This window comes from Lissotriton helveticus, chromosome 8 (genome assembly GCF_964261635.1).
Source record: "Lissotriton helveticus chromosome 8, aLisHel1.1, whole genome shotgun sequence".
Classification (NCBI taxonomy): Eukaryota; Metazoa; Chordata; class Amphibia; order Caudata; family Salamandridae; genus Lissotriton; species Lissotriton helveticus.
This window is the reverse complement of record NC_136069.1, coordinates 756,877,885-756,901,274: the sequence shown is the minus strand read 5'-3', so window position 1 is coordinate 756,901,274 and position 23,390 is coordinate 756,877,885.

The window sequence follows — 23,390 nt, the reverse complement described above, 5'->3', positions numbered from 1 at the left end:
CGCGGGTATGTGTACCGTACGCGTACCGTACGTGTATGTACGCGCACGGTAGGCGTACCCCGTGATTAAAAAAGAAAATATATATTTTTTTGGGGCCTGGAGGGTCCTTGTGGGACCCCCTGAGCAGGCCTAGGGGGTCAGGGTGCTTCTACCCTGGCCCCTTTGCGAGTTTCACACCTTTGTTTCACTGCTTTCTTGTGCCTTGGTTCTACCGAGGCACAAGATGGCTGCCAACACTTCCTGGTTTGGAGTGTTGACAGACAGTGGCAGCCAATCAGCATGCCTTCCCGAGAAAGCTGCATGCTCATTGGCTGTCAACACTTCTAACCAGGAAGTGTTGGCATCCATCTTGGGCCTCAGTAGACTGAGGCACAAGAAAGCATAAAAACAAACGTGTAGAACACAAAAAGGGGGCAGGGTAGAAACACCCTGACCCCCTAGGGCTGCTCAGGTGGTCCCACTAGGATATTAATATATTTAAACGTTATCCGCTAATAGAATTAGCATTTAAAAAACCTTGCAAATTCACTGAAAAAACTATAGATTTAAGGCCTTATATAGTTAGGAATTAGCATTTGAAAAACCTTTGAAATTCACTGAAAAAACCATAGGTTTCAGGCCTTATATAGTTAAGAATTAGCATTAAAAAAACGTTTGAATATATAAACGTTATCCGCTAAGAGAAAATGAAAAATTTTCAAAGAAGGGAACTCGAGCCTCAGATCCTTAAGCGTGATGATTTTATTCAAGCAAAATGGTCACAAACGCCCGACGCGTTTCGGTGCAGCCGCACCTTGGTCACGGGTCTCAGTGAAATTTTCATTGAATTTCAAAGATTTTTTAAATGCTAATTCCTAACTATATAAGGCCTGAAACCTATGGTTTTTGCAGTGAATTTCAAAGGTTTTTTAACTGCTAATTCCTAACTATATCTGGCCTGAAACCTATGGTTTTTTCAGTGAATTTCAAACGTTTTTTAAATGCTAATTCCTAACTATATCAGGCTTGAAACCTTTGGTTTTTTCAGTGAATTTCGAAGGTTTTGTAAATGAAAATTTTTAAATGTATTAATTGTTATATTTTTTAATACTGATTTACTATATTTTTTAAACTATTTATTTTTAGATATTTTATTTTTTAAATTACATTGTAATTACATTATACATTACATTACAAAATATACTTTCTCAGAATGAATTACTTTAGTTTAAATACTTTGCAAATAGGCAATAGACTTTTAAGTACAGTAGTTACAGTTGTTGCAATGGGCAACACAATTTCAAACACAGAGCAACATTGGCCTCAATGTGTTGTTCTAGTTAAATGCAATTAGTTACTTTATGGATCACTTTTCTAACCACAGGACTGGATCGTAGATTCAGTCCTCGGACACCTCCTGTAAACGGTTGAGTAAAACTGTTTTAGTTACAGTAGTGATTTTTCAGGAATATTATTGTATTTTAAAAGTTGACAGACATTTTTTCACATAGAATCACCAATGTTATCCTATTGGAGGAAATTCACTTAGCAGGTAAGTAGTGTTATCATTACTTTTTCTTACTCAGTGGTGGATCCTGGTTCCAGCACTGGTGCATCCCCTGTAAACAGTTGAAAGAATGTGTTTAAGTCATACAGGCGATTTTTTAGAAATATTTTTAGTTTGTGAAAATAGACACAGAAAAATTTCTGGTGAAAACCAGACAATGGATTCCTATGGGAGGAAATTCAAGTTACTGGTAAGTATGGTTAGAATTACTTTTCAGAATCAGTACTGGGCTCAAAGATGCAGCCCTGAGGTCTCTCCTGATAACAGGTGAGTAAATCGGAATTCGTAGTTCGGCTGATTTTACAGGAATATTTGTATGTTTCAAAAATAGACACTTTGAAACTTTTCTGGTGAAAACCACACAATAGATTCCTATGGAAGGAAATACACGTTACTGGTAAGTACGCTTAGATTTACTTTTCAGGGTCTGTACGGGGCTCAAAGATGCAGCACTGACGTCTCTCGTGATAACAGGTGAGTAAATCGTAATTCGTAGTTCCGCTGATTTTAGAGGAATATTGTGCTCAATAGTGAAGGAAGGGGGCGGGGCCTGAGGTGACATGTGTGCAAACACGCCCTGTGGCGCGTTTTAGGTTGGGGAAGTAATTCCTCTTCAATCCTGAGGTACCCTGTGAGCAAACTAGCCCACCAGGTACCTCCAGTATGTGCCAGGGAGCTGAGTTGCAGAGAGGTGTTCAGAGGGCACGCCCCCTTTATACAACACTCTGCAATGCAGCTCCGTGGCGCTTACTGGAGGTACCTGTTGGACTAGTTGGCCCCAAGGGGACCTGTGGATTGAAGAGGAATTAATTCCCCAACTTAAAATGCACCACAGGGCATATTTGCACACATATCACCTCAAGCCCCGCCCCCTACCTTCACCACTGTGCAAACGCGCCCCGTAGCAGGTTCTAAGTTGGGGGATTAAGTCCCCTTGCATACTGGGGGTCCCTGGGGGCCAACTAGTCCACCAGGAATCTCCAGTATGCGCCAGGGGGCTGTGTTGCAGAGAGGTGTAAAAAGGGGCATGGCCTTATCTTATCTTATCTTATCTTAAGGGGGTTTTATATAGCGCTCTGTCACCATAGGTTTCCTGGCGCTGATTACACCCCTGATTACACCATAGGTTTCCTGGCCTCATTACACCTCTCTGCAACACAGCCTCCTGGTGCATTTGCAGAGGGGAAACTAATTCCCCTTGCATGCTGGGGGTCCCTGGGGGGCCAACTAGCCCACCAGGAACCTCCAGTATGTGCCAGGGGCTGTGTTGCAGAGAGGTGTAATGAGTCCACGCCCCTTTTTAAACCTCTGCAACGCAGCCCCATGGCGCGTTTGCAGAGGGGGAACTAATTCCCCTTGTATACTGGTGGTCCCTGGGGGGCAACTAGCCCACCAGGAACCTCTAATATGCGCCAGCGGGCTGCGTTGCAGAGAGGTGTAATGAGGCCACGCCCATTTTTACACCTCTCTGCAAGGCAGCCCCCTGGCGCGTTTGCAGAGGGGAACTAATTCTCCTTGCATACTGGGGGTCCCTGGGGGCCAACTAGCCCACCAGGAACCTCCAGTATGCGGCAGGGTGCTGCATTGCAGAGAGGTGTTCTGAGGCCACGCCCCTTTTTACACCTCTGTGCAACGCAGCCCCCTGGCACATTTGCAGAGGGGGAACTAATTCCCCTTGCATATTGGGGGTCCCTGGGGACCAACTAGCCCACCAGGAACCTCCAGTATGCGCCAGGGGGCTGCATTGCAGAGAGGTGTAATGAGGCCACACCCCTTTTTACAACACTCTACAACACAGCTCTGTGGCACTTACTGGAGGTACCTGGTGGGCTAGTTGGCCCCCAGGGACCCCCCGTATTCAAGGGGAATGACTTCCCCCTCTGCAAATGCGCCAGGGGGCGCGTTTGCAGAGTGGTGCAGGGAGGGGGTGGGGCTTGAGGTGACAGAGTACACCACTCTGCAAACGCGCCCCCTGGTGCATTTGCAGAGAGGGAACTAATTCCCCTTGAATACTGGGGGTCCCCGGGGGCCGACTAGCCCACCAGGAACTTCCAGTATGCGCAAGGGGGCTGCCTTCAGAGAGGTGTAAAAAGGGGCGTGGCTTTAGAACACCTCGCTGCAAGGCAGCCCCCTGGCGCGTTTGCAGAGGGGGACCTAATTCCCCTTGAATACTGGGGGTTCCTGAGGGCCAACTAGTCCACCTGGAACCTCAAGTATGCGACAGGGGGCTGCGTTCTGGAGAGGTGTAAAAAGGGCCGTGGCCTCTTGACCCGTCTCTGCAAGGCAGCCCCCTGGCGTATACTGGAGGTTCCTGGTCGGCTACTTGGCCCCCAGGGACCCCCAGTATTCAATGGGAATTATTTCCCCCTCTGCAAACGCGCCAGGGGGCACGTTTGCAGAGTGGTGCAGGGAGAGAGCGGGGCATGAGGTGACGGATTCCACCAATCTGCAAACGCGCCCCCTGGCGAGTATGCAGAGGGGGCAATAAATTCCCCTTGAATACTGGGGGTCCCCGGGGGCCATCTAGCCCACCAGGAACCTCCAGTATGCGCCAGGGGGCTGCCTTGCAGTGAGGTCTAAAAAGGGGCGTGGCCTCTTTACAAGTCTCTGTAAGGCAGCCCCCTGGCACATACTGGAGGTTCCTGGTGGGTTACTTGGCCCCAGGGACCCCCAGTATTCAATGGGAATTATTTCCCCTCTGCAAATGTGCCAGGGGGCGCGTTTTCAGAGTGGTGCAGGGAGGGGGCGGGGCTTGAGGTGACGATTGTAGCACTCTGCAAATGCGCCCCCTGGCGAGTGTGCAGAGGGGGCATTAATTCCCCATCCCCGGGGGCCAACTAGCCCACCAGGAACCTCCAGTATGCGCCAGGGGGCTGCCTTGCAGAGAGGTGTATAAAGGGCCGTGGCCTCTTTATACGTCTCTGCAAGGCAGCCCCCCGGCGCGTTTGCAGAGGGGGAACTAATTTCCCTTGCATGCTGGGTGTCCCTGGGGGACCAGGGGGCGTGTTTGCAGAGTGGTGCCTTAATTTGTTTTGGGGGATCGGCAAGGTACGAGTACCCCGCGATTATTTCAACAACAAAAAAAACTTGGGGGGGCCTTGGGGGTCGTTGTGGGACCCCCTAAGCAGGCCTAGGGCGTCAGGGTGTTCCTACCCTGCCCCATTTTCACGTTTTTCGCGTTTCTTTTTCTGTTTTCTTGTGCCTCGGTTCTACCGAGGCACAAGATGGCTGCCAACACTTCCTGGTTTGGAGTGTTGACAGACAGTTGACAGCCAATCAGCATGCAGCTCGTACTTGGGAAGGTACGCTTACTGTACAGACTTCTGAAATCTGTGCCTAGATATCGCTATGACTTTACTTTTGATTTTCTCAGGAACTACTGAACGGATTTACACCATTTAACGAAAATTGCATGGGGAAAACACGTTTTGGGACCCCCATTTTTGTTAAATAGTGTAAATCCGTTCAGTAATTCCTGAGAAAATCAAAAGAAAAATCATAGTGATATCTAGAGACGAAGTACTGCACGTGAACGGAAATCTGTACAATTACAAGCACGAGCTGCATGCTGATTGGATGTCAACTGTCGGTCAACACTCCAAACCAGGAAGTGTTGGCAGCCATCTTGTGCCTCGGTAGCACAGAGTCACAAGAAAACTGTAAAAGAAAGTTGAAAAATAAGGAAAGGGGGCAGGGTAGAAACATGTTGACCCTCTAGGCCTGCTCAGGGGGCCCCACATGGATCTTTAGGCCCAAAATTATTATTATTTTTTTAAATAAAAAAAACGCGGGGTACGCGTATGGTTCTCGTACGCGGTGGAAAAGAAAAAAATAACTTTAAGTCCGTTTTATTCTTAATTAGCTCCCGGGGGGGCCAAATCCCGGGGAGAATTTATTTCTAAAATGGGGGGCTTGTTTGCTGAAAATGCTGCTGCAGCAGTTGATGTGCTTAGTGCAGTAGCAGGTGGGTTGTCCTGCAACCTCCGTGTTGCAGATCGAGCAAAGTTGTTGGGGTGCAAGTTCTTCACATATTGCTGTGCCAAAGGAGTATTTTTTAGATGGATCACCCCTTGAAAGAGTTGTTTGGCAAATTTTACAGGTTACTTTTGGAGCATTAACCTTTTTTTGCCCTTCTGGAAAAGCAAAAAACTGCCAAATACTAGCTTCTTTCCTCTGCTTTGGAGGTTCTTCAGGAATGAAATATTCCTCAGAAGAATGGCTGGAGGATGAGTCCATTGCTATTATTATGGTAATCTTCCTTCTATTTGACAAGATTCTCAGTTGAGATGCTTCTTCTTAGAAAGTCAATGTAGAATGATTAAAATGGGACGGAATTTTCAACAGTTGGAATGGGAAGTGTCATGACCCAATCAAACCTCTTCTTTTAAAGTCACATGGCTTTGCGTACGCTTACGGTGTGCTTACGATGCTCTTGCGATGTGACTTGTCCTGTTGGCACCTGATTAGTCGGGAGCCCTTTTCCTATCCCAGCCCATGGCCAGGGTTGGTCTTTGCACCATTGTAGGTAAATATAATCTGTGTGGTATGTCCTTGTGCCGTTTCCCTTTCTCACCATTCCCAGGCACAAATGTTGAAAAAATATTTTCTTAAAGTCTTGCAAGATTTATGCTTTAATAGTTATTTTCTTACTTACAGAGTCCCTAATCTCACTATAATGGCACCTGACTCACAAAATATTGCATAGATAAAGTGTTAAAAACGTACCCGAGTCTGTGGGTATTTCATGAAGGTAAATGTCAATCGCTACCTATTATTCTAACTCCTTTGATCCGTTAGATTTAGGACTTAGAGCCCAAGTGCAAAGGATTTGGTAAGCCAAGGTGTGCAGGTATAAGTCCTAAAGGTGAATACAATTCTGATAGGCAGAAAGAATAGTTGGATTACCAGTTCAAGGTGAGTATGGTAAACTGAGCTGGTAATCCCGTGCCATCAGTATTTCTTTGGTAGCCGAGTAGTGGTTAAGGTTTAGTTAAGATAGGTAGTTGCGTATTGATTTGTATTGATTCATGTATTAATCATAACCCATTTGTATTGTTATATGTTGTCTGGAAATCCCCAGGGGTACTGAGTAGTGGGTAGTAAATGGAAGCCGCAGTGCAGTGAGAGTACTGGTCTGGTGAATTAAGTGCACATAGTTAGGTAGAACTTGAAGCACTGGTTAGGGATTCTTTCTGGTATAAAAGTGAGAGCAATTGATAGCAAAAAATGTTTGCTGGTGAATCTTTGGCCTTATATCACCTAGGGTAAGTCTGAAGGAGTAACAGGTTCTTTGATGCTTGAGTGAAGAGTAAGCGGAAGAGATTTTACTTGTAGTGTGTGATGGGTAAACCGAAAGATTTTACTTGCAGTGAAAGAAAATGTGTCTTTTCTTGAATTAGTCAATCAGGCACAGTAGCAAATGTTTTATGTTGTTAATTAATGAAATGTGCATTTAAAATTAAAAGAAATTCAGTTGTCATATTACCTTGCAAAGGAGGGGACAGTTGCAGGTGCTGCACTGACGTCACAGAGAGCTGCGTTGGGATTGGTTGAGACAGCGGGTGTGTAGCCAAGGTAATATTGTAAAGGAGGGGTGAGTGCAGAGAGTGAAACTCACGTCACAGAAAAGCTGTGCAAACATTGGTTGAATTGATTTGAAAATAAATGTTGATTGGCCATTGAAATAAGAGACGCGCTGTTATTGGAAACATGTTTAAGTGAAGTAAACAATTGATTAAACTGCATAATTGAAATTTCAGTATTATTAGACAGTGGTAAATATATGTGTGATATCTAGATCCAGCATTTATAGGAAATCGCTCTGATAGAAGATACTTAGGTTTGGCCAAGAGCATCATATTAGAGGAAGACCATATATCATGTACGGAGAAAAGAGAAAAATGTCATTTTTGCAGAAAATTAAGAATTATTTAAAAAAAGATAAGATCATTAAGACGAGAGAAGGAATTATTATTCCACCACCAAAGACGCCCACATCATATATGATGACTGAAAGAGGCTACCACACTTGTGTGTGGTTAGAAAATTGGATAGAGTACACAAAGGATGATGGTATATTGGCATTTCCAGAATATGGTACCTTTATGGTAGAATTTTACACAATTTACGAACTTGCATGAATGAATTAGACCCCAGACTGAGATTAACGCAATATGAAGCAGGCTTTTGAGCGAGACGAGAGCGAGCGAGACATACCTAGATGTGACAGGAATTTAAGTACATTTTATCCAAGATTTCCCGAGAGACAAGAGACAAGCAGATGAAACAATGGAGACAGTCTATGCTAGTGGAAGGATTAGGACCTGTGTTCACCACAGAAGAACCATCAGGAAATAAAAGTACAGAGAAAACAAAACATTTAATGACTAGTAGTGGAGTTCAAAAGAGAATTATTTTGAGGATTTATTAATGAAAAATCTACCACCTTATCAGGAAGAAACAAATAGAGTTATCCCTAGCGCTCCATTCTTAAAACCACCTTTGGTTCCACAGATTGTACATGAGACTAATATAGAAAAAGTATAACAAGAAAAAGAAAGAGAAGCAATAAGAAAACAGAGAAGTGAATTAATTCAGAACTTCAACTGATTACAAGTCCTGAAGCCCTAGCAATACCAGTGACTATAGGTCCCATTGTTCCCTTATATGGGGATAAACAACCTAGTCCTAAAACTCCCGTTCTGACTACACCCATAGTACAACCGAGAAAAGAAAAGATCATAATTGCTGATCAGGCAAGTGTGTGAGAGTCAGTGATTTCCCTGATGGATTTGCCTATAAGAGAACCAGTGGGTGATTCAATCAGGAAAATTACTTCAGGAGGCTCTAGAGAAGTACCGATTGAAACGTCCACAGGTACGAGAAGTGCCACTGTAGTATCCCCAGAAGAAATAGAAAGATGGTCCCGAGACATAGAGAAGCCAAAATCACAAAAGTATTGGCCATTTTCAAATTAAGGCTAGAATTAGAAGAAATGATAGCTGGAAATGTAGGACTAGAGAGACTAAATTCATTAAATGAAGAAGAGTTATTATTCATATACAGAAGTATCACCCGAAATACAAAAACATTTAATGAGAAATTAATTAATTTGACCTCTGACATGGGAATTGACACAGAGAAATCTAAAGTATTGCAGACACCTTACAGAGCTGAATTTTCTGACAAAGATTTAGAAAACATTAATGTGTCAGGACGAAAATTGCAGATAAAAGAATAATTGTCTACGTTGCAAAAATGGGGAGACTTAGACAGATGGAAAGCTAGATGGACAAAGAAAAAGGAGGAAGCACAGGCAAATCTAATTACATTTGAATAACTATTCAAGGAAACAGAAAAGGTTTAAAGATTGCGTCCAATGAGAGAAGTTCCAGGAGGAGGTTATGTACATGTCCCATGATCCCGCCAGGATATTTTATCATTTACAAATGACTTCCCAAAACTCATAGAAAACCCGTAGAATGGTATAGGCAAGTCAAAAGGTTTGTGAAAGTTTCAAACGTACTGCTGAAAGATTTAGATGGTTTGTTTAATAGAGTTGTTCTTGCAGATTTATGGACAGAATGCTAAATAACAGTAGATTGGCCAAATGAGAGATCCAAAAACAGGAGCTCAGTCAGATGCTGTAATGAAAAAGTATAATCAAGTGATAACTTACTTGAAAGGAAAAGTACCCCCAAAAGAGACAGATTGGACAAAAATAGACAGAACAACCCAAGACAAAGATAAATCTGTACATGCATATTATGAGCGTCTTTTGCAGGCGTTCAAACGATATAGTGGGTTGGAAAATATTGATAATAATTGATAATAAGGACATGACATGTTTTATATATTGTGTTGTGTCCGGACTAAAGCCAGAAATATCACAAATGATTAAAGAGCATAAATTATGTTGGCAGGCAAAGCCTATTGATGACATTTTGAGGTATGCAAAATACTGTGGGGATGAAATCGATAATAGGTGGAAGAAATTAGAAGAAAAGGTAATGTGGGCACAAGTTAAATTAGCTGAACAGCAGGAACTTCAGTTAGGTCAACAGGCAAATAATCAAGGAAGAGGGGAAAGTCAAGGTGAAGGTACTGGGGCAAGCCTAGAGGGAGAATGAGTAAAGAAGAAGAGAAGAAAAGATTTCCCTGTCACGGGTGCGGAAAATTGGGTCATTGGAAAAACGAGTGTAAATTAATACAGAACAATAATGTCCAAATTCAAAATTTGAATACGCAGACGCAGAATGAGGTGTCAATGAGGCAACCGCAACAGGTAATACAGAATCAGTTACCACCTGCCCCTATGCCTGATTTTGTAAGTCAAGCCAAATACAGTGTGGACACCGGATTTCGGGAGGGAAGTGGTAAGAAAAATACGGTAACACCACAGTTTCTCTTGCAGGACACATTTTTTGAAAACAAGTCATATTGACAGTGCCTAAGGGGAGGAGAGGAATGCGTACTTGGAGCATCCTTACCGGTAGATCAGTCCATGTCTTTATATAGAAGGCAAGGTTGAGGGAAATGACATCACCTTCTTGTTGGACACTGGTGCTACCCGTTCAACTGTGAGAACAGCAGACGTCCCAAATCTACCCTTCTCGTTAGAAGTGATCCAAGTAGTGGCCGTTTCTACTAAACAGATCAGGATCCCTATTACAGAACCAATGGAGGTACATATTGGCAATTTTAAAGAGACGCACACATTTGTTGTGTGTGACTCCAGTCCTGTAAACTTGCTAGGAAGAGATTTACTGTGCAAAATGAATTGCCCAATCTTTTGCTCACCTAATGATGTTGAAATTCAGACTCCCGATGAAGATGGAGTGCATAAAATCATGTTAGCGAAACAGGAAACTGAAATTAAAAAAGATGACCTAAAAGATTTACCGGAAGAGCATCTAAATACCGTAAACCCTGATGTGTGGGATTTTACAGGAAAAGAAGTAGGATTAATGGCAAATGTCGACACAGTAAAAGTAACTGTGAAAGAAGGTGCAGTATACCCAAATACCCGACAGTACAAAATGAGCCCAGAAATAAAAGCAGGTGTTGCAGCAGAAATTGAGCGTTTGGTTGAACAAGGCATTCTAAAAGAAATAATGAGCAGTCCATGTAATTCACCTATAATTGGCATAAAGAAACCAAGCGGGAAATATACTGTAGTTCAAGACCTGAGAAAAATTAATAAAATTGTTGTCCGATGTTGCCCAGTAGTACCAAATCAAGCAGTGATTTTGTATCAGATACCATGGAATATGGAATGGTTCACAGTAATTGATTTATGCCATGCATTCTTTTCCATTCCATTGCACCCAGACTGTACATTTTTATTTTCGCTTAAATTTGAGGAGCATGTTTATGTTTGGAATTGTGTTCCTCAAGGGTACACTGAAAGTCCATCGATCTTTAACCAGATTCTGAAAAAATGTCTTGAATCTTTGGTGCTGCCCAGACAGTCTGTTTTGGTGCAGTACATAGACGACTTACTGGTTGCGTCTAAAACCCAAAGTGACTGCCTCCTTGATACAATTGCATCACTGAATCATTTGGCTGAAAGAGGACATAAAGTGTCACCTGAAAAATTGCAAGTTTGTACCACATCAGTCAAATATCTGGGACACCAGATAGAAAGAGAAGTCAGAAGAGTGACTTCAGAGAGAATAAAAATAATTAGAAACATGATATTACCCCAGACACAAAACGAAATCAGGATGTTTCTTGGAGTTGTAGGTTACTGCAGACAGTAGATTGTGGGATTTGCAGTACTAGCTAAGCCATTGATACAATTGACAAAGAAACGGGCCAGAGATCCAGTGGAATGGGATGATGAAAGCATGACTGCTTTTCTAAAATTACGCGACTGTTTATGAGAAGCCCTAGCATTAGGTATGCCAGATTATTCGAAAGAATTTGCACTATTCTGTGATGCAAGAGACAATTTTGCTCTTTCAGTTCTAATCCAGACGCATGACTTGTTGCGACGGCCTGTGGCATACTTTTCTGCCACACTGGACTCGGTAGCATCAGCTTTACCTGGATGTTTAAAATCTGTAGCTGTAACTTGCACAAGTCTAGAACAAAGTGAATCCATCATAATGGGACATCCTGTTAAGCATGGGCAGATTTTGCGGATCCACGATTCACGGATTTGCGTATTCACGGATCGTGGATCCGCAAAATCCGCGGATTTTGCGGATTTGCGTATCCGCGGATTTGGGGCGGGGCTTCCATGCGAGTGCACATGCCTCTTGTGTGTATAAAAGGTCAGAGACCGATCAGAGCAGCAGATGAAAGATGCAAAGGCCTCTGGGTAGATGTATAGTGCTTTTACTACACTACAGCTGCCTAAAGTGCCAGAGAGTTGTCTACAGCGACCAGGTGTGTGTTACTATGCAATTGCGCCGAAGGGCGCAGGGGTCCCTTGAGTGAGCTGCCCATCATAGTGGGTAAATGGCGGGAAGACGGTGCACACCGCGAGTGTGTGGGCGGGGCCAAACGGACGGCGCTTCCATGCGAGTGCACATCCCTCTTGTGTGTATAAAACGTCAGAGACCGATCAGAGCAGCAGATAAAGATACAGAAGCTCCTGGCCACAGGAACAGCACGAGGATTGCGCTCGTGAAAGTCAAGAATGCAAAGGCCTCTGCCCAGCATCACACCTAATTTTCGATGGTATATTCAGGAAGAAGGCACATCTGCCCAGCCTTGACAACGCTCACGATTGTTTTTGGGCAGATGAATGAGTCACTGAATTTAAGCTTCAACTAGGGCACATGCTTAATCGATATCTGAAAGTGCCTGCGGTTGAGGTTTAATTTTTGTGCCAGGACCGTCGTGCCAGAATGACCCTGCCCTTCATATTTATTCAAGAAGACGCCACCATTTTGTGCCTGTTGTAACTAATTTACGATGGCGCCGGCAAGCTGCCAGCGCCATCCTAAAATAGTTACTAAATTAGCTTCAACAGGAAGCTCTAATAGATAAAATAAAGCAGGCGCTCGATGACCTGCTTTATCTTATCTATTAGAGCTTCCTGTTGAAGCTAATTTAGTAACTATCTTAGGATGGCGCTGGCAGCTTGCCGGCGCCATCGTAAATTAGTTACAACAGGCCAGCAAGGCTTGAACTTTTGCCCCCGGAATCCGCCGCTCGCGGATTGCGAATTTTCAGTAAATTCGCGAGAGTTCGCGGATCGCGGATTTACCGAAAATTCGCTAAATCCGCGAGCGTAGCGGATTTTGCGCTCATGCTTACATCCTGTGACAGTGTATGTTCCTCATTCAGTCGTGATTCTGTTGACAAGAACCCATACTCAGTACCTAACTCCTATTCGGCTGACTAAGTATGAGCGAGTCATTTTAGGTGCAGAAAATGTGACAATGGCCAGATGTACTGTTCTGAATCCATCAACCCTATTGCCTAATTCACATTTTGAAAAGGTAAAGGAAGAAGTCGGACATGATTGTATGGACCTCACAGAATACAGTACTAAACCACGCCCAGACATACAGGAAGAACCATTAAAAGATCTAGAACATGAGCAATTTGAGATGGCTCATGTATGCGTCATGAGGAAGGAGGATTGAGTGCTGCTTATGCTGTGTTCATGACTTCTTCAGGAACACCTAATAAAAAAGGACAATTTGTAAAGGAATTACTTTAAGCAGTTTGATTACCAAAAGAAGTGGCCATGGTCAAGTGTGATGCTCACCAATCTGGAAATGACAAAGTGACAGCCAGTAATCGTTATGCTGACCAGGTGGCCCAACATTGTGCCAAGTACAAAATGGCAGTAAACAAGAAAATCGATGCATGTGGATTTAGCTGCCAACTTATGCTGCTAGTGGGCATAGGAACATGGGAAGAAGTGAGAGACTTACAAAATGAAGTAGAACCTAAAGAAAAGGAAGAATGAGAAAATATAGATTGTCAGAGAAGAGCTGAAGATGGTGTCATAATCTCCTTAGATGGGAGACCAGTGTTTGCTTGCACCTATGACTAGGATGTACCACGGGGACACACACATAGGCAGATATGCAATGATAAGACTGTTCAGACTGGATTGGTTTAACGTAAGGTTCAGGAGCGTAGCAGAGAGTCTTTGCCAGAGATGCTTAATTTGTCAACAAAAGAACCCTGGTAGAAAAACTGTAGTTTACCCTGGGAAAATTGGAGAGGCAGAAGGTTCATTCATAAGACTCCAAATCAATTTCATTTAGTTACCTGCTTGTCAATGATTCAAATATATCCTTGTCAATGTTTGCCTATTTTCCAAATGGGTGGAGGCTTACTCGACCAGAAGGAATGACAGCATAACTATAGCCAGACTCCTCTTGAGGGAACTCATTCCCAGGTTTGGTTTTCCACTAACGATTGAATCAGACCAAGGGTCTCATTTTAATAATTAAATAATTTGATTAACTTGTGAAGCCTTCAAAATTGAGCAAAAGCTGTACTGTGCATATCGCCTAGAGGCTTCTGAAGTGGTAGAACGACTCAATGGCACAATCAAATTAAGATTAGGAAAGGTGTGTGAATCCACCCCATTGGAGTGGCCTGACGCTTTACCTCTTGTCCTTATGGGGCTCAGAAGCATACCAGACAAAAATACAGGCTTGAGTCCCCATGAGATACTCATGGGAAGGGCAATGAGACAAGCATGTGTACCAGGACATAAGCTGGTAAATATATCTGATGATTTGGTATTGGAGTACTGCAAAGAGTTGGCTGACCAAGTGTGATCTATCTCTCACCAGGTTGGGGAAGACGCTGTGGCCAGACAGTTGACTCAAGCACATGACCTGAATCCAGGTGATTGGCGAGTGATAAAAGATCACACCTGAGAGTTGTGCCTAGCACCAAGGTGGGGAAAACTCCATCAAGTCATATTGGTTACCACCACAGCTGTAAAGTATGCAGGTCTGCCACACTGGATTCATGCAAGCCATACAAAAAGAGTGACAGAAACTGACGAAGCAGAGGCTGAAGGTTGTATAGCTGAAGGATCCCAAGACGTCGATCCTGAAGTAGCTAATGAGGAACGACCTAGCACCAGTCAGGATGAGTGGATTCCCATAGTCGACATACCTGAAATAACAGAGCGAACAAGAAGTCAAACATATTTAGATACACAGAGTGATAGTGAGGATGAGTCAGGAACAGAAGAACACAAAACAATTATCAAATCTGAGGAGGACCAGATAAGGAGAGAGCAATGTACTAAGACTGAAGAAAATAGAACAAGCACTCTCGAGTCTGAGGAGGGACAGATAGGTGCTAGAGAAAATAAATGCCTAGGCAGAAGACAATCAAGAAAAAGAAAAACCTGAGCAGGCCCAGACAGGTATAGAAAAACGAGTTCAGGAAGAAGGAGGAGAAAAAAGCCAAAGTCAAAGTCAAATCGAACCAACTCCTGAACAGGGCCAGATTAGTGTAGAAGAACCCATCCAGGCAGAACCGGCAGAAATATTAAGCCATGGACAAGGTCAGATAGAGAGGGAATCTGAAGACGACAAAATTCCAAGAGTGCCACAAGTTAACGGAAATAAAAGGACACTTGAAGAAAATAAAAGTACAGTGCCAGTTAAAAGACTCAGAAAAGGAGCTACTTGGCCTAGCATTATCAAGAGCCTGAAATATCGCCTTAAAACAATAAGTGAAGAACCTGAACAAGTAAATGGAATAACAAGTCAGTCTGGACCATCCACAGAGAAACCCAGAAGGAGAAATCCACGTTTGAAAAGACTGAATAATAAATTCAAGGGTCCTGAGTGGACATATGTAATTCTTGAGGATTTTGAGAATTTGGAAATCAATGAAGAAAGTGATGAAGAATTAATTGTTGATCAAATTGACGAAAAAGTCAGACCAACTTGAAGATAACTTCACAGTTTATATTTTGTGTAAAATTTACAAAGAGGGGTTAAACATCCTTAGTCAGAAATGGCTGATAATAGAGCTGCTGGGAAAGCGAAAAGAAATTGTATAAAGACATGTTGTAGAATATGCACATGTAGTATATTGATAGTACTCATAGCATGGTTAGGACTGACAATACCTATAACTTACTTAATGAGTGAGAGTAGACAGAACAACACTAGTGCACATGGCAAGGTAGCTAACCTTAAGCAAGGCAGAGTAGAATTAGAAGCACCAGATGAGGTAGTATATTATAATATATATATATATATATATATATATATAGTATATATAATAATTATAGTCCATTATACACCACAGTATAAATAGAAATGAGACGGATTTAAATGGGTTTGCTAATCTGAAGGGTGTCACAACCTCCATTTTGAAATTGCTGGTCATGCCCAGTCAACATAAAGATCATTGAATCGCTGCCAAAACCCATCACATCAGTGATGTTCATGGGAACTTTACTTTATGACCACAAACACAAGGAAGAAAAAGCACAAAACTTTATACATTGTATATTAAATGAAATAATATTGCTGGGTGGAATAAAAAAACATGGGAAAGTAATTTATGGGCGGGAACATTGACCAACTTTATTGAACGAAAATGATCTCACACTGGTATGGTGTGATGACCTCTCCTCGCCTTTCTGGCCAATCAAATGAAGGGAATACACACATTTGCAACACTAGGGCGGTGGTACATACCCTGGAAAATGGTATATCTATGGTAGGCTCAGTTAATCAGGTTGTCCGACTTGTCACAGACCTGTCACTGACCCAACGTATGCTGGCGAAGAATCGTGGATGCCGCAAACCTCAGAGGGCTGGTCGAGCACTCTGAAAGAAGAATTGGGAAATTGTTGAGGGAGAAGACTCTGTCACCCAGAGGGATTTCGAGAGTAGCTGCAGAGAGGGGTGTGATGCTGCCGTTGTACTTAGTGGAGGTTGCCTGTCCTGTCCTGCACCTGTCCTGTTGGCACCTGATTAGTCAGGAGCCCTTTTCTTATCCCAGCCCGTGGCCAGGGTTGGTCTTTGCACCGTTCTAGGTAAATATAATCTGTGTGGTATGTCCTTGTGCCGTTTCCCTTTCTCACCATTCCCAGGTACCAATATCTAAAGGTATTTTCTTAAATTCTTGCAAGATTTATGCTTTAATAGTTATTTTCTTACTTGCAAAGTCCCTAATCTCACTATTATGTTATGTTATGTTATGTTATGTTAAATTTATTTATATAGCGCATGGCTGCCCCAGCAACAGGGCGTCCCAGCGCTTGCAGACATGCCATCTGGAGGAGCGCAGCAGGCAAACAGTGGAATGAAAATATTATCGGACAGTAGAAGTGCTGATCATCCTAAATGGAGGCGAATAGCCAGGTTTTAATTTGTTTCCGAAAGAGCCGATGGTCCTGTGTGGCACGGGCCTCAAGGGGGATGGAGTTCCAAAGAGTCGGGGCCATGGACTTAAAGGACCGACCACCTGCTCTGCTCTTGCGCACCCTAATGGCGCATGCAAGGTGGAGGTCTGCAGAGCGTAAGGCACGTATGGGGACGTAGAGAGAACAGAGTCCCTGCAATATTTGGGGGCCTTGGCCATGTAGGATTTTGTGCGTTAGACAAAGGGTTTTGAATTGGATTCTTTGTTTCACGGGCAGCCAATGCAACCGGCGTAAGATGTGTGAGGTGTGGCAGTGTTTGGGTAGGGCAAAGAGAGTACGGGCAGCTGCGTTTTGGACCCTTTGAAGTCTTTTAGTGACCGTCAGGTTGGTACCAAGCATTAGGCCATTACAGTAATCCAGATGGGATAGGACCAGGGATTGGACTATTACCTAGCGGGTGGGTGGCTCGAAGAAGCCCAGGATGGGCTAAAGGGAGCGAAGACGGCCGAAGCAGGTGCCAGCCACCTTTTTGGCATGAGATCCAAAGGAAAGTGAGTTGTCCATTAGGACCCCCAGATTTTTGTTGTCGGCGTATGAGATTAATTTAATCTTCCGTTCCTTGGCCAAAAGGGCCAAGGGGTGGATGTACACATTAAACAGCGTAGGCCTAAGGGCAGAGCACCTGACTCACAAAATATTGCATAGATAAAGTGTTAAAAACTTACCCGACTCTGTGGTTATTTCATGAAGGTAAATGTCAATCGCTATCATACATACATAAATCACCTCGAGTTTATTCAAAAACATTGGTAAACTATGGTTTGTGTTCTCTCAAAAAGGATAAGTCAATCAATAAGGGGAATCATCCCTTAAGGAGTAGAACCCTCACTCACCCGAAGGTGACATGCTTCATCATATGGGTCCTCCTTACCAGCGGAGAATTCCTAGTCGACACTGGGAGATACGACTTCCTGTTGTTTTAATGAAGGAGCTCAGAGATGTTTTTATTCATTTTAGGGGAAAAGGATGGATGCTAATTCCCATTTGAGAGAATGCCGGGTGTTGTGAGGTTGCAGCGCCGTGTGAAAAAGGTGAAAAAGGAGTTATATTTAAAACTGTCTATGATAGATGCACTAACATCCGTTTTATTCTTGTGCTCTATCTGGCAGGGTAAAAACGTAAAGCAGTACAGCGATATGGATTTATAACCACTGTAACATTAAGGTCAACATGTTTCAGCCCACTGATCAGATCCCTGTATCGTTGGCTTTCTTCAGGACCAGTTCTTAAATGATTGCTGCTGCTACAATTGTGAAGAAAAAAAATGTATACAAAACCAGTATTCCTGTATTCTTCTTTTCAGGTAATACGCAGGGTATCTGTATGTAATAAGAGAGGAGAGAACAACCAAACCAAAATTACCATCATTAGGATATGTAGCTAGGGACTTGTACATCATGTTAATGTCAGTACCTTATATGTACTCTAATTAGTCACAACAAACTGGGACTTACCCTCCAAAGTAGAATAGCCCTGCCTCACCTCAACCTGACGGACTGCTCAGGAAGGAGGCCCCGCACTGCGGAACAAAACACAAAAAATTCTAAAGTATAGGTTCACCAAATCATTTGTGAATAAATACACAAAAGTACAATAATACAGTGATTTATTTAGCACCAGCTCAATGTAATTGCTGCCGCAAGGCATCAAGGATAGATCGGCAGGTACCAGGTCAGACTACTTGTAGTTTGATTGCATGCTTTTTACCTGTGTGTTCAGAACGCTTATAAGAAAGTAGTGTCACAGTTTGTATAGGTAAATATGAGAAGTCCTACTCTTGTACTCAGTTCTAAGAGCAGTAGTGATCAGACCTCCAAGGTGAAGGGAGGTGAAGGGAGGTGAATGTGAGAGAAATTTCAACAAGTAAAGCATACTACTAGTTAAATCTCTCATACTGGCCAACATTCATATAATAGGGCCAGAGTCAACAATAATTACTTATTCATTGCCCAAACAGAGTTTATAAGAGCTAAGTGGCTTACCTGTCCGTCGGTGCCTCAAACCTAAGAGAGCTCGCCCCGGGAGGTACCGAACGCGACTAAGTTAAGCCAATTTATGTTCCCGGACCCAGCGCGGGAACCACGGGTCCTTCCAATGTATAGAAGCCCTGATAGTGCCTGATTCCAGCGTAATCGCAATCGCGCATGCGCGGATACACGAGCACTACACTCCCGGTGTACTGCCGTTATCGCGCGCGTGCTCAGGAAGTCACTACCCTAAAACTGTGACCGAGAAGTACACAGCTATAATAATTACCCAATATTTAGGCAAATGAGTAAATCAATGGGACTAGTCCGACAAAGACATGGTGATTAGTCTGATGAAAACGATTCAGTTAATATGTCACGCCTAATTGTACTGGGACAATTAGACGCTCTCATCAGAGAAGTGTCTTGTCAGCGCACATGACCATTCTTAATTTAGGTCAAATAAAAACATGTTCAATCGGATTACATTGTCAGATGTACATCGCACGTAGGTTCTGGGATTTCATTACTAGAAATCACAACGCTGTGTCTTTCATGGTTGAATATAAGAGTTGGGGGTGACCATACGCTCTTATTGTATGACTCGCTGAGTTGGAACCAGCAGGCATGCGCAGGTCCACACACCACAGATTGGACATCGATTTTTGCTTGTGATCGATGTTCATTGTTATTCAATGGACTATATTTACCACCTCTCCTTCCATCTGTTATTAGTGGTCTAGTCCAAAAATAGGGGGGGCATATAGTCATATTAACACTGACATTGTTTATGTCGCAGTTTAAAGTGAATATTACCACTCGAAATAAATCTTATTTTCTAGTCATTGTGGAATGGGATTCTGATCCTATGTCTGTTTTGACTAGTTTCTCACCAGGAGATGTTCAATTAGAGGTATCTAGGAGAACCAGCCCTTATGCCTAGTAGTTTTATTAGAGAACTCACAGGCCTTAAATTGATACAGGCAGGATCGTGTAGAGGCCTATAGTGCTAACCACGGTATTTTGTTGTTTAGGCCTATCACGTCAGTTTTCAATTTATGTACCCAACGTTGTTCTTTACGGAATAGAAATTTGGATACATCTCACAGATGTGTGGGAATCCATGGTTGTTCTAGGACTACCCATCGCAATTCAGTATCTAGATGTTGTTTATCCAAAAAATTATTGGTCAGTTTGGTGGACCGTTTTCCACACCTGATTGTGCTATTATGTTCTTGAATCCTAATTTTTATTTTTCTGATGGTCATTCCCACATAGCGGAGATTACACGGACACCAAATCAAATGGATGAGTCGATCACTATTGCAATTGGTGTGTTTTAAGATTTTCCATGGTCGTACCGTGCCTATATTTATCTCCATTGCTTTTTCAGTTTGCGGACAGACTGTACAGGTACCGCATGGGAAGTGACCAATCACTGGTGAGAGATTCCATAATGTCGGTTGTATATTCTTGGCTTGAACCTCCTTATGCCGTGTGTGTACCAGTTTGTCTTTGATGTTGGCACTCCGTTTGTATGCAAACAAAGGCGGAGGGAGTTCGTTGTCAGCGGTGTTAAGTATTTTCCAGTGCTGAGAAATACTTTTCTTTACTGAGTTTGAAAAACTTGAAAAAGTATTAATGAACGTGAGTCTAGGATTAATTTCTTTCCTGTTCGTTTTCTCCAATAATGCCTTGCTGTTGTTATTGGCTGCGCGTTTGTTTGACCTGCAAATTAGTTGTGCAGGGTACTTTTTTGTCAATAGATCTTGTGAGAGTGCCTCTGCATGTTTGTTGTATTTTTCCATTGTGCTACAGTTGCGCCGTATTCGGAGAAATTGACCGAATGGCAAATTTTCTCGGAGTGCTCGTGGATGGTAACTCTGAAATGGAAGGAGTGAGTTGCATGCCATAGGTTTCTTATACAGTTCTGTTATTAGACCATCATTGCTAGGCATTATCTTCACATCCAAAAAAGGGAGGCTCGTTTTTGAAAATTACTGTGTGAATCTGAGGAAATCATTTATGTTATTGAGCCAACCATGAAAAGATTTTAGGGTTTCTTCGTTTCCCCTCCAAATCACGAAAATATCATCGATGTACCGCTTCCAGGTACGCAGATGACTAAAGAAAGGATTGCCAGACGTTAGAACTGTTTCTTGCTCAAAATTATGAACATAGAAGTTCACTAGACTGGGGGCACAAACGCTCCCCATTGATGTACCCGATATTTGGAGGTACAGTTGTTCTTCAAATTTGAAAACGTTTTCTTTCAACACCATTTGTGCGCAAAAGATCACGAAGCTGATTGGCGTCATGCTTTCCCAGACAAGAGCATCCAACATTGTTTTTATTGTCAGTAACGTTTTTTCTTGTGGAATATACGTATATAGTGATTCCACATCAAATGAAACCAATAGGTCCTGTTCTATATCAAAAGGGATGTCCTCAATACATCGCAGTAGATGTTTGGTGTCCTGAATAAATGTCGGCATTTCCGACACCAAAGGACGTAGAAAAACATCCACGAAAGTGGATAGGGGTTACAGTATAGACCCGATACCCGAAATAATGGGTTTGCCCGGTCGTGGTCGTGTCTTTTTATGTATTTTAGGCAATACATAGAAATACGGGATTACTGGTGATGTTGCTACTAGGTATAGTGCTTCGTGATCTGTAATCCACGTATAGCATAGTATGACGCCAATCAGCTTCGTGATCTTTTGCGCACGAATGGTGTTGAAAGAAAACTTTTTCAAATTTGAAGAACAACTGTACCTCCAAATATCGGGTACATCAATGGGGAGCGTTTGTGCCCCCAGTCTAGCGAACTTGTATGTTCATAATTTTGAGCAAGAAACAGTTCTAACGTCTGGCAATCCTTTCTTTAGTCGTCTGCGTACCTGGAAGCGGTACATCGATGATATTTTCGTGATTTGGAGGGGAAACGAAGAAATCCTAAAATCTTTTCATGGTTGGCTCAATAACCAAAATTATTTCCTCAGATTCACACTGGAATTTTCAAAAACGAGCCTCCCTTTTTTGGATGTGAAGATAATGCCTAGCAATGATGGTCTAATAACAGAACTGTATAAGAAACCTATGGCATGCAACTCACTCCTTCCATTTCAGAGTTACCATCCACGAGCACTCCTAGAAAATTTGCCATTCAGTCAATTTCTCCGAATACGGCGCAACTGTAGCACAATGGAAAAATACAACGAACATGCAGAGGCACTCACACAAGATCTATTGACAAAAAAGTACCCTGCACAACTAATTCGCAGGTCAAAAAAACGCGCAGCCAATAACGACAGAGAGGCATTATTGGAGAAAACTAACAGGAAAGAAATGAATCCTAGACTCATGTTCGTTAATACTTTTTCAAGTTTTTCAAACTCAGTAAAGAAAAGTATATCTCAGCACTGGAAAATACTTAATACCGCTGACAACGAACTTCCTCCGCCTTTATTTGCATACAAACGGAGTGCCAACATCAAAGACAAACTGGTACACACACGGCCTAAGGAGGTTCAAGCCAAGAATATACAACCGACATTATGGAATCTCTCACCAGTGATTGGTCACTTCCCATGCGGTACCTGTACAGTCTGACCGCAAACTGAAAAAACAATGGAGATAAATATAGGCACGGCACGACCATGGAAAATCTTAAAACACACCAAATGCAATAGTGATCGACTCATCTATTTGATTTGGTGTCCGTGTAATCTCCGCTATGTGGGAATGACCACCAGAAAAATAAATATTAGGATTCAAGAACATAAGAGCACAATCAGGTGTGGAAAACGGTCCACCAAACTGACCAATCATTTTTTGGCTAAACAACATCTAGATACTGAATTGCGATGGGTAGTCCTAGAACAACCATGGATTCCCACACATCTGTCAGATGTATCCAAATTTCTATTCCGTAAAGAACAACGTTGGGTACATAATTTGAAAACTGACGTGATAGGCCTAAACGACGAAATACCGTGGTTAGCACTATAGGCCTCTACACGATCCTGCCTGTATCAATTTAAGGCCTGTGAGTTCCCTAATTAAACTACTAGGCATAAGGGCTGGTTCTCCTAGATACCTCTAATTGAACATCTCCTGGTGAGAAACTAGTCAAAACAGACATAGGATCAGAATACCATTCCACAATGACTGGAAAATAAGATATATTTCGAGTGGTAATATTCACTCTAAACTGCGACATAAACAATGTCAGTGTTAATATGACTATATGGCCCCCCTATTTTTGGACTAGACCACTAATAACAGATGGAAGGAGAGGTGGTAATTATAGTCCATTGAATAACAATGAATATCGATCACATGCAAAATCTGATGTCCAATCTGTGGTGTGTGGACCTGCGCATGCCTGCTGATTCCAACTCAACGAGTCATACAATAAGAGCGTATGGTCACCCCCAACTCTTATATTCAACCATGAAAGACACAGCGTTGTTATTTCTAGTGATGAAATCCC